At 45.0% G+C, this 11,600-nt stretch overlaps 1 long non-coding RNA gene across 1 annotated transcript in view; it reads left to right on the plus strand.

Annotated features, from left to right (window-relative positions):
- Positions 1-10,161, plus strand: part of LOC143441495 (uncharacterized) — a 20,972-nt gene extending 10,811 nt beyond the window's left edge. The window contains exon 3 of the long non-coding RNA XR_013108974.1: positions 5,141-10,161. This is a non-coding gene — a long non-coding RNA (uncharacterized LOC143441495). The remainder of the gene's footprint in view (positions 1-5,140) is intronic.
- The last annotated feature ends 1,439 nt before the right edge of the window (positions 10,162-11,600 follow it).

The following is an 11,600-nucleotide window of genomic DNA, read 5'->3' on the forward strand; positions in this document are numbered from 1 at the left end:
ATGGTGTGTATTTCTAGAGTTACCTATAAAGGTTTCATATATATATATATCTATAAATAATAAATAATCATGCATATATATGTGCATGTTTATTTATTTGTGTATTTATTTATTTGTATGTGTGTGTGTATGTATGTATGTATGTATGTATGTATGTATTTATTTATTTATTGAGACAGGATCTCTCACTGGAGAGCCCTGGCTGGCCTTAAATTTGCTATGTAGACCCAGGCTGACCTCAAACTCACAGAGGTCTTCTGCCTGCTTCTGTCCCCCAAATGCTGATATTAAAGGTGTAAGCCAATGTGTCTGGCTTTTAATTAAGATTTTTAGATGTGAGGCTGAAAGTGTATGTCAGTGATAAAGTGCTTGCTGAACAGATAAAATCCTTGGGTTGTATTTCTTATAAATACTGCAAGGGAAAGGGAAAGAAAACAGCCAGGGAGGCTGGAGAAGTGGCTCACTGGTGAAGAGCACTTGCTGCTCTTGGAGAGGAAACAAGTTCAAGTCCCTGTACCTACATGGAAGCTCACAATGGTCTGTTTGTCTGTCTGTTTATTTTTCAGCCTTTTTTTTTTTTTTTTTTTTTTTTTTTTTTTTTTTTTGGTTTTTCGAGACAGGGTTTCTCTGTGTAGCCCTGGCTGTCCTGGAACTCTCTGTAGACCAGGCTGGCCTCAGAAATCCGCCTGCCTCTGCCTTTCAAGTGCTGGGATTAAAGGCGTGTGCCACCACTGCCCAGCACCCTAGGGTTTTTTCTTTTCTTTTTTAAAAAATTTACTTTGGCTGGGCGGTGGTGGCACACCCTTTAATCCCAGCACTTGGGAGGCAGAAGCAGGCGGATTTCTGTGTTCGAGGCCAGCCTGGTCTACAGAGTGAGTTCCAGGACCACCAGAACCACACAGAGAAACCCTGTCTCAAAAAACCAAACCAAACAAACAAAACAACCCTGGGGTGCTGGTCTAGGCATCTGGGAAGCTGACAAAAGGACTAAAGAGTCCTCTGATCTTGCTTTCTGACCTCTCACCTAGTATCTAATTTCTCTGTCTCTTTTCTCTAAGCCTGTTATAGGTTGATCCTTCTTAAAAAGGATATATAGAACTACAGTTATTACTGAACATATTATTTGTATGCTGACAGTCAAAACAAATGGGGTCAAAATGCCCTCTTTTATAGTGTTTCCTGTCTTAACTGGAATTTCTTTTTTGTCTAAGTCTTTTTATACAGACTTTATTTTCTTATTTAAATTTTGTTATTTTTTTTAAGTTTATACAAACTTGAGACAGGAGATTCTTGACCTAAACATTACAATGTCATGTCTGGATTGAAACAAGATATGAGGGCAGAGAATTCAACATTTGAATAACACCAAAATAACCTTTACATAGTTCACAGAAACACGCCTACACAGGACAGCCTAGGCTACAACATTTACAGAAATCTTCCTTTGCAGGCTCAGTAGCTCGGCACACATTTGGAACCTATTCTTGTGTGCATGTGTGTGTGTGTGCATGTGTGTGTGTGTGTGTGTGCATGCACACGCTCAAGTGTGTGTGTGTGCAGGTATAAGTGTGCATGCATGTGCATGTATGTATCCATGTGTGTGTGTATCTGTGTGTGCATGTGTATGTCTCTGTGTGTTTGTGTGTGTCTATATCTGTATGTGCATGTGTATGTATATGTCGTGTGTGTGTGTGTGTGTGTGTGTGTGTGTGTGATATGCCTGTCATGGTGAAATGTGTGTAGGATCAAGCTCAGATATTGGTCCTTGCCTTCCACAGCATTTAAGACTGGGTCTCTGTTGATCTTGTCCTGCTTCCAGATGTCCTTTCTGTCTCCCCCTGTCTTGTCCTAGTGCCAGATTGGGATGCACTTCACAGCTCTATGTGGGTTCTGTGGTTTTGACCCCTGACCTTACACTTGCAAGGCAAGGGTTTTACCACATGAAGTGTCTCCCCCAGCTCCCACACCTAATTCTTTTGCAACTTTGGTTTTTGCATTTGTCTTTATCCACGAGGGTGGTTCTGCCTCACTTGTTTTTAACTTCTGGGAGGTGTTTCACAAAATGACTTTGACATATGTCTCCCTCTGTTGCCCCCAGAGACATAGCTGAGCTCTGATTGTTTCCAGGCCTTTCCTTTTAAAATCGGTTCTGCATCTTTTTCTGGGTTGAGAATTGAATTTCAGATGCCCGAGTCAAAGGAAGTCTGTTTCCTTCTGCATCCTCCTCTCTTTGATCTGCCCTCTGAGCTCTTCTCCATGGGTCCAGTTCCCTCCTGAGTTGGCTTCCAGGCCTCTCCTGAAGCCCCTCTATTCCCAGCCAGATGTGCTGGGTTATTTGTTGAGCTCTGATTTCTCTGCTTAGACCAGAAAGGAGACACAGGTCCCATCTGTGTCACCCTTGGGTACCCTACAAGTCTCAACAACTGGTTTCTGGGCCTTTGTGGCTCACATCAGCAATCACCTATCTTTGGGAGGCTGGCAGAGTAGGATTGCAAGTTTCAGACCAGCGTGGGATACATGGTGAGACCCTGTCTCTAAACCCCAAAATAATACCAACAACAAACTTATCAAAGGGCACCCCCCCAAAACCATAAACAAAACAATAGTGGCAATTCTCAGAAGGGAGAGCTATCTTGGCGTTAAGTGGAAGGAGCCAGGAGGGGAATGAATTTTCTTCCGAAAGGATCAGACGAGGCCTAGCGGATGAGAGGGATGATGAAGGTTGTGTGGGACTTTGCTTTTTTGTTTTTAAAGGAAATTTTTAGCAAGGGGTGATCCCTGAATTTAGTTTGCCCTGCCACAGCCACAGCCACAGCCACAGCCACAGCCACAGCCACAGCCACAGCCACAGCCACAGCCACAGCCACAGCCACAGCCACAGCCACAGCCACAGCCACAGCCACAGCCACAGCCACAGCCACAGCCACAGCCACAGCCACAGCCACAGCCACAGCCACAGCCACAGCCACAGCCACAGCCTTTTTGTGTGGCTTTGACTAGGCTGTTCAACTCTCAGTTTTCCTTCTCTGTAACCACTACTCATATCTGCAACTATTTTCCATGAACTGTTTTTTATAGGTTTTTTTTTTTTGAGATTTATTTTTATGTGCATGAGTAGTTTGCCTGCATGTATGTCTGTGTGTCACATGTGAAGTCTCCACAGAGGACAGAAGAGGGCATCATATGCCCTGGAACGGAAGTTACACCATGTAGGTGCTGGGGATTGAACCTGGGTCCTCTGGAAGAGCAGCCAGTACTCTTAACCACTGAGCCATCTTTCCTGCCCTTCCCATTAGGTTCTTTAAATTAGGTATTATTGTCTTTAAATTAGGTACTATTGTCCTTTCTGTCTTGTATTGAGGAACTTGGGGGCTGAAGGACAGTAGATTATTTTCCCAGTGTCTGGGTTTCAAGGATCCCACTTTGACTCTTTTGATCTGCTTCCCATGGTCCAGTACACCCTTCTCCAGTGGTCCCCTTGGCCAGAGATGAAGCAAGTAACTGTGTTCTACTCTGACTTCCCCTCTATTTGCATCCTTCTGGTACCCTCTGCCCAGATGCACTCTTCCTCATGAGCGGACCTGCTTCTTGCTATCTCACTCACACAGTGTCTACCAGAGCATGCTCCAGCCATTGAGCTACTGTTTTTAGATCGCTTTGCAGTTGGAGGGCTAAACCTGGCCAGGTGGAATACCTAGAGGGACCAAAAAACGCTGGGAAGGAAGAGTAGGTAGGAGGGAGTCAGAGAGGGACACTATAATCTTTCCCTTCCTCCCTTCTTGCTCCTTTGCTAGGTTCAAACCCCACACTAGCCTTGTGCGTGGCTGAAGGTAGGAGCCTTTCCCCAGTGATCTCACCAAGCAAGTCCAGGCAATGCATCAGTACCTCTCCCCGAGGATTATAAAGTTCTAGGATTAATGCCTGTATTGCATTTTGGCAAATTCTGGTTCAATCAGTCAATGTGTGGCAACAAAAGCTCAGGGTGCTTGTTTTGTGCCTGGGGTGGACCTCAAGTCTTACAATTACCCAAGAGTAGCTATCATTATATTCTCCATTATAACTTTTCACAGAAGTTCTATTCCTCTAACAGTAGTAACTTGTGTAAACAGGTTTGTTACTAATTTCAAAAGACCATGTGAAAAGAATTTTTTTTTCTCTGCATACTCCCTCCTAGGCTACTGGCTGTCGCAGCCACACCCCATTTTCAGTCAGGCAACTCTTGCAGTTACTAATATTTAACTTTCTTTGCCTGATCCAGCCTGGGCTTGAGTGTTCTGCCCTTCCAGAAGGAAATATCACCCTTACAGAGTAGGAGAAGGTTACAGGTCCTGAGATTTCCTTTCTGGGAGTCATGGTTCTCCTAACACACTCACGTCTCCAAAGAGAAAGTAAATCTCATCTCTCTCTCTCTCAAAAAAAAAAAAAAAAAAAAAAAAAATTCCTGGGCTTCCAGAATAAGGAATGGCTGGAACAGATCCAGAAGTCAAGATGTAGCAGATGCCTCCAGAGGTGCCTGGTAACCAAGATCTAAAGAAGCCCCACCTCAGTCTTGGGAGTCAGCTCCATGCCCAGGCCACACTCTGGGGGTTCTGGGGACTTGGAAACAGACAGTCCTGACTCAAGCCTTCACAGTCTAGCATAGCCAGGGGACACAGATCAGTGCATAGTTTCTCTAGGTAACCAATTTGAAATGTATCAAAGAAAAACAGTATTGTGACTTCCTCATCCCATGAGAATTTGTATAATGGTAACATTATTTTTCTCCATTACAGAGTTGCCAGAAATGTTAGGGGAAGACATTTAATAGTTACAGACTTCAGTTTTGGATGGTGGGCAAGTGCCTCTGTGTGTGTGTGTGTGTGTGTGTGTGTGTGTGTGTGTGTGTGCAGGAAGGTGCATGTAGAGGTCAGAGGACAATTTTAGGTGCTTTTCCTCAGTTGACATCATATATATATATATATATATATATATATATATATATATATATATATATAAAATTTGTTTATTTATTGGCAGGATCTCTCACTGATACAGGGCTTACCAGTTAACCTAGGCTGTCTGGCCAGTGAGCCCAGCAATCCTTGGCTTTTCTTTTCAGAGCTCATGTCTTCATGCTTCTCTGTTTCTCTTGTTCTGACAGGGTCTCATGAAGCTCAGATTGGTTTCAAACTCACATTGCAACTGAGGAGGACTTTGGACTTCTGAGTCTCTTGCCTCCTCGTTTTGAGTGCTGAACCGGAGTTGTGCATGGCTGTGAGTCACCTTGTGGATGCTGGGAATTGAATCCTGGTCCTCTGCAAGGACATGATTAACCACTGAACCATCTCTCCAGCCCCCCTCTCTCTGAGCGTGTGTGTGCGCATGTCCAAGGAGGCAAAGGGCATTGGATCCCCTTGTGCTGGAGTTACAGAAGCTGTGAGCCACCTGACTGGTCACTGGAAGCTGAACTTGGATTCTGTGGAAGAGCAGTATGTTCCTTAATCACGGAGCTGTCGCTCTAGCCCCAAGTTTGAACAATTTTCATCCCTGGGGCTGGAGAGATGGTTCAATAGTTAAGAACAATTATATGCCAGGTGGTGGTAGCACACACCTTTAGTCCCAGCACTCGGGAGGCAGAGGCAGGGAGATCTCTTTGAGTTCGAAGCCAGCCTGGTCTACAGAGCAAGTTCCAGGATGGCCAGGGCTACACAGAGAGACCCTGTCTCAAACCAAACCAAACCAAACCAAACCAAACCAAACCAAACCAAACCAAACCACTTATTGTCTCTTTTAGAGGAACTAGGCTCAGTTCTCAGCATCCATGCTGGGTGGCTCACAACAACCAGTAATCCAGTTCCAGGGAATCTGATCTCTTCTGGTCTCTGAGGATACCCACACAGACTTGTGCACATAAATTCATGCAGGCACACACATATACACAAACATACCAAAATTTAAGATTTTTAATCCTTTTATTTCTGCTGCTGCAAGCACGGAGAAATAGCATTCACATAACAGGGAGACAAAGCATATTGATATAGTAATGTCCCTTCACACCTTTTTTGGGGGGATGTTCTTTAGGTAAGTCTCTATATAGCTCAGGCTTGTCTTGAACCCACTATGTTCTATAACCACTGCCCCCTCCAAAAATTGTTTTATGAATTTATTTCTAGAGATTTTACTATGTAGCTCTGGGTAGCTTGGTGTATGTATAGAGTAGGCTGGGCTCAAACTTACAGAGATCTGCCTGCCTCTACTTTCCTCTGCCGATTAAAGGCTTGCAACACCATTTCTGTTTTTTTTTTTTTTTAAGAAAAAAATTAAAAAGCAAAGATTGGCAAGAAAATCATGTGAGACACAGGAAAACCTAAAATATGTTTTTCCTGTCTTTTAAATTAGTAATTAATTATTTTTGAGATAAGACACATCCAGCAGCATATCTTGTATTCTTTTTAAAAAAGTTATATTTTTATGTACTGTGTATGAGTGGGAGTGTGTGCTGGTCAGAGGGCAACTTTCAGGATGCAGATCTCTCCTAGCACTGTGTGGGTCCTGAGAATTGAACTCAGGTTGCCGTGCTTGGCCACAAGTGCCTTGACTAGCTTAGCCATATTGTGGGGCCCCTTATTTTGTGTTCTCACACACAGGTGACTTTGGGAGAATCTAACACAGATTATTTTATCCACACTCAGAGCCATTCTGCATCAGGCAGCAGCTTGGTCTCCTCCAAGTCCATGTAGTCCCAACATCTACTTGGAGACATGCCAGATCACACAAGTTGAACCTCTCTCCCATAAGGCTACCCGCTCCCGCTCCCCCTCCCCAAATTCCTGTCCAGGCAGAACATATAGCTACAAGCCTCTGATTGTCTACTCTGTGCTTCTGATCTATTGGTTATGAGTCAGGTTCTCATGACCCCCCCTCCTGGGGCTCAACTAATTTGCCAGAGTAGAATTTAAGGAAGCAGTATTTATGTTTCCTGATTTGTTATAAAGGCCAGCTGGAAGAGATGTGTTAAAGGGTGGGAGGAAAGGCTCTTCGCTTCGAGCTGTGTGTACCAAGTGCAGGGAGCACACAGGCATCATTGACCTAGAGGGTGTGGTGGGACCACAGGAATGATTTACCTACCACTCCCAACATATTTGGTATTGTATCCGGCTATCTAAAAGTTCTTTGATCATGTTATTTTACTTTCTGCTTTCTCATGTGGCCCAGGCTGTTCTGGAAACCACTATATAGCCAAGGAAAATCTTGAGCTGATCCTCCTGTTTCCTGCTGGGGTTACAGGCATGCACTGCTATGTTTGGTTTAAATGGCTGCTGAGGATGGAGCCAGGACCTTGTGTGTGCTAGGCAAGCTCTCTACCAATAGAACTGTGTCCTCAGCCTTGTCTTCTTTCATTTTGATGGAGCCTTGTTCATTTAAGCCTGCTTGAATAAATTACATCATGGGCCTTCACCTCTCTGTCCACACGACTGGCCAGAGAATTGGCGGCAAGCCTCATCTCAAAGCTATCTAGAGGCATCAGCCACCAGCCATTAATTTAGTATGCTGAAGACACTTGCCACTTCAGACATCCATTATTTATTTTGTGTACCCATGTGCAGCTATTTGTGAAAGCTAGAGGACACCTTGTAGGAGTAAGGTCTCTACTTCTACTATATGGGTCTGGGGAATCAAACTCAGGTCATCAGGTTTGGTAGCAAGGCCCTCAACCCCTTGACCAGCTGTGGGCAATATTGATGTTCTAACCATTTCTTTGTTTACCAGTATTCTTCAATGATAGCATACATTGAGGATAGCAGGGAAGTAAGGCTAGAATTTGATATATCTCTAGCTTTATTTCCCCCCAAAGTAAATCATAAACAGATAGGATATAGCATTTTCAGAGCTCTGGATTTAATCACACACACACACACACACACACACACACACACACACACACACACCCTGCAGAGAATGAGCAAGCTACTCTCAATTAGTTTTTTCCAGAAAATTCTCAGTTCATGTTGTTGTGTATTGTTACTGTTATAATCATTATAATTATTGAGAGGGTGGTCTAGCCATGAATTTATGGTCCTCTGCCTCAGTCTCCGGAATAGTAGGGGCACCGTAACACCTCATTTGGAATTGTCTATTTGCAAATGAGATTCTGGGTTTTTATCCCCTTAGTTTATTTCTGTATCTGTCTATCTCCAGGAAAGTCTTCACAGATCTCTGGTAAATGTATGTCAGACTAATGTCTAGTCATGACCTTGAGGGGTCATGGTTTCTTATTTTCACTCTCTGTTCTGTAACAATCCAGTTACATATTCATAGTAATTATCGCACTTCCTTGTGTGTGTGTGTGTGTGTAGGTTTATGTCCTATCAGATGCTTAATTCTAATGTTCATTGTCAGCACAGACTTACTTAATGATTCATAACCATTATGATTCAACAGCAATGGCTTGTGTCACCAGACACTGTGCTGAGCACATGAGAAACATTGTTCCTACTTTACAGATTAGGAAATGGAGGTTTTTCAATGAATAACTCTCAAGTTAGAGCTTGAATCCAGGTTCATTCAAATACAGACACATACCACACTACTTGGAGACTAGAGACTCTCAGAACTGCAGCAGAATCTTGTTTGTTTGTTTTGAGTCAAGGCTTCTCTGTGTAGCCTTGGTTGTCTGGAACTCACTCTGTAGACCAGGCTGGCCTCAAATTCACAGAGATCTACCTGCCTCTGCCTCCCCAGTCTTGGAACTAAAGGAGTGCTCCACTACTACCCCCACAAAACTGCAGAATCATAATCCAGAGACTCTATCCACTTATCATGTTTTTGAAAAAAAAAAAAAAAAATGTTTGGCCTGAGTCAGGAAGTGACTTGTGTAAGATCATCTACTTCAGTTATAATAGGTATAATGTGTACAGGAGAGGCTGGAATTGTGGGTGAGAACTCTGATACATGGGAGTTGGTCACAAGTTTGTTTGAAGTAAATAAATACTCAGGGCAACAAGCTGAATGTGTTTCTGAGCTCCCCCATGACTCCCTTTGGCTTCACGTGTGCCTGGCAAAGCACTCCACCACTGAGCTCGGCTTCTAGCCTTTCTTCTTTATTTTTGATTTTTTTACTTAGTAAATATTTTACATTTTAAATTATTATTACTAATTTTGTCTACATGTATGTGTGCATATACCATATACATGTTGGTGTGCATATACCGTGTTGCATGTGTGTAAGTCAGGAGACTGCCTGGGGGAATCAGCCCCCTCTTTCCACCATCTGGAGATCAAATTCAGGTTTGGCAGCAATCACCTTTACTTACTGAACCCTCTCGCTGGTTACAAGTTCTTATCTGGAGAGAGTGCCGCACTAAGCTGAGCAGGGTGGCCTTCAACTTTGTAGCTTATGCTGGCCCTGAACTTTACCTCTTCCTGCCTCAGCCTCCCAAGTAGCTAGGATGAGAGTCATAATCTACCATCCCCTCTCCCCCACCCATTCACGTCCACTGAAGATTTTCCTAGAAGACAGAGACTCACTGAGGTTACCTTGGGGAAGCACATGAATCCTCTGCCATGGCTTTGTTGAGTCAGGTTGGGCAATCTTACAACACTGGTAGATAATCCAAAAGGGTAAAAATTAGCATGGCAGCTCCTGCTTATAACCACAGGAATCGGGTGGCTGAAGCTAGGGGTCATGAATTTGAGGCAAACCTGGGCTAGAAAGTCAGATCTTGCAGGGGAGAAACAAGCAGGGGGTGGGGAAATAAGAACCAGGTTAAAAAAAAAATCTTGCTCCTGGGTACAGATTGACTGCTCACCCAGGCCCATATCTGCTGATTCATCTTGACAGCTCAGTCCTAACTTTTGACCGTACCAAGCTCTACAGCCAGCCACAGGAGAGAGGCGCAAGCTCCTGCAGTGACCAAGGAGGAGAGAATAGGTGTTGAGATGCGAGGGCTGGGAGTTTTAGCTACAGATACTTCCCAGCTTTTTGTCACTAGGAGAAAAAGCACCAAAGGGGTGTAAAGACAGGAGGAGGGGGACATTCAAGCATTGGGTCTTGTGGGAGCATTGGTCCTCTGGATTTGACACAACCATCTTTATTTTGAGGAAAATTAATGGAGACCTCATATCCATAGCCCAGGCAAGAAGATAGAGAAAGCAATTCCACACTATTTGGATAACAACTGCAATGGGATAGAGACTGCAGTGGGATAGTGACTGCAGTGGGATAGTGACTGCAGTGGGATAGAGACTGCAGTGGGATAGTGACTGCAGTGGGATAGAGACTGCAGTGGGATAGTGACTGCAGTGGGATAGAGACTGCAGTGGGATAGTGACTGCAGTGGGATAGAGACTGCAGTGGGATAGAGACTGCAGTGGGATAGAGACTGCAGTGGGATAGAGACTGCAGTGGGATAGTGACTGCAGTGGGATAGAGACTGCAGTGGGATAGAGACTGCAGTGGGGTAGAGACTGCAGTGGGATAGTGACTGCAGTGGGATAGAGACTGCAGTGGGATAGAGACTGCAATGGGATAGAGACTGCAGTGGGATAGTGACTGCAGTGGGATAGTGACTGCATTGGGGTAGAGACTGCAGTGGGGTAGAGACTGCAGTGGGATAGTGACTGCAGTGGGATAGAGACTGCAGTGGGATAGAGACTGCAGTGGGATAGAGACTGCAGTGGGATAGAGACTGCAGTGGGATAGAGACTGCAGTGGGATAGAGACTGCAGTGGGATAGAGAGTGCAGTGGGATAGAGACTGCAGTGGGATAGAGACTGCAGTGGGATAGAGAGTGCAGTGGGATAGTGACTGCAGTGGGATAGAGACTGCAGTGGGATAGAGACTGCAGTGGGATAGAGACTGCAGTGGGATAGTGACTGCAGTGGGATAGAGACTGCAGTGGGATAGAGACTGCAGTGGGATAGAGACTGCAGTGGGATAGAGACTGCAGTGGGATAGTGACTGCAGTGGGATAGAGACTGCAGTGGGATAGAGAGTGCAGTGGGATAGTGACTGCAGTGGGATAGAGACTGCAGTGGGGTAGTGACTGCAGTGGGATAGAGACTGCAGTGGGATAGAGACTGCAGTGGGATAGAGACTGCAGTGGGATAGTGACTGCAGTGGGATAGAGACTGCAGTGGGATAGAGACTGCAGTGGGATAGTGACTGCAGTGGGATAGAGACTGCAGTGGGATAGAGACTGCAGTGGGATAGAGACTGCAGTGGGGTAGAGACTGCAGTGGGATAGAGACTGCAGTGGGGTAGTGACTGCAGTGGGATAGAGACTGCAGTGGGATAGAGACTGCAGTGGGATAGAGACTGCAGTGGGATAGAGACTGCAGTGGGATAGTGACTGCAGTGGGATAGAGACTGCAGTGGGATAGAGACTGCAGTGGGATAGAGACTGCAGTGGGATAGAGACTGCAGTGGGATAGAGACTGCAGTGGGATAGAGACTGCAGTGGGATAGAGACTGCAGTGGGATAGTGACTGCAGTGGGATAGAGACTGCAGTGGGATAGAGACTGCAGTGGGATAGAGACTGCAGTGGGATAGAGACTGCAGTGGGATAGTGACTGCAGTGGGATAGAGACTGCAGTGGGATAGTGACTGCAGTGGGATAGA

This window comes from Arvicanthis niloticus, chromosome 1 (genome assembly GCF_011762505.2).
Source record: "Arvicanthis niloticus isolate mArvNil1 chromosome 1, mArvNil1.pat.X, whole genome shotgun sequence".
NCBI classification, from domain to species: domain Eukaryota; kingdom Metazoa; phylum Chordata; class Mammalia; order Rodentia; family Muridae; genus Arvicanthis; species Arvicanthis niloticus.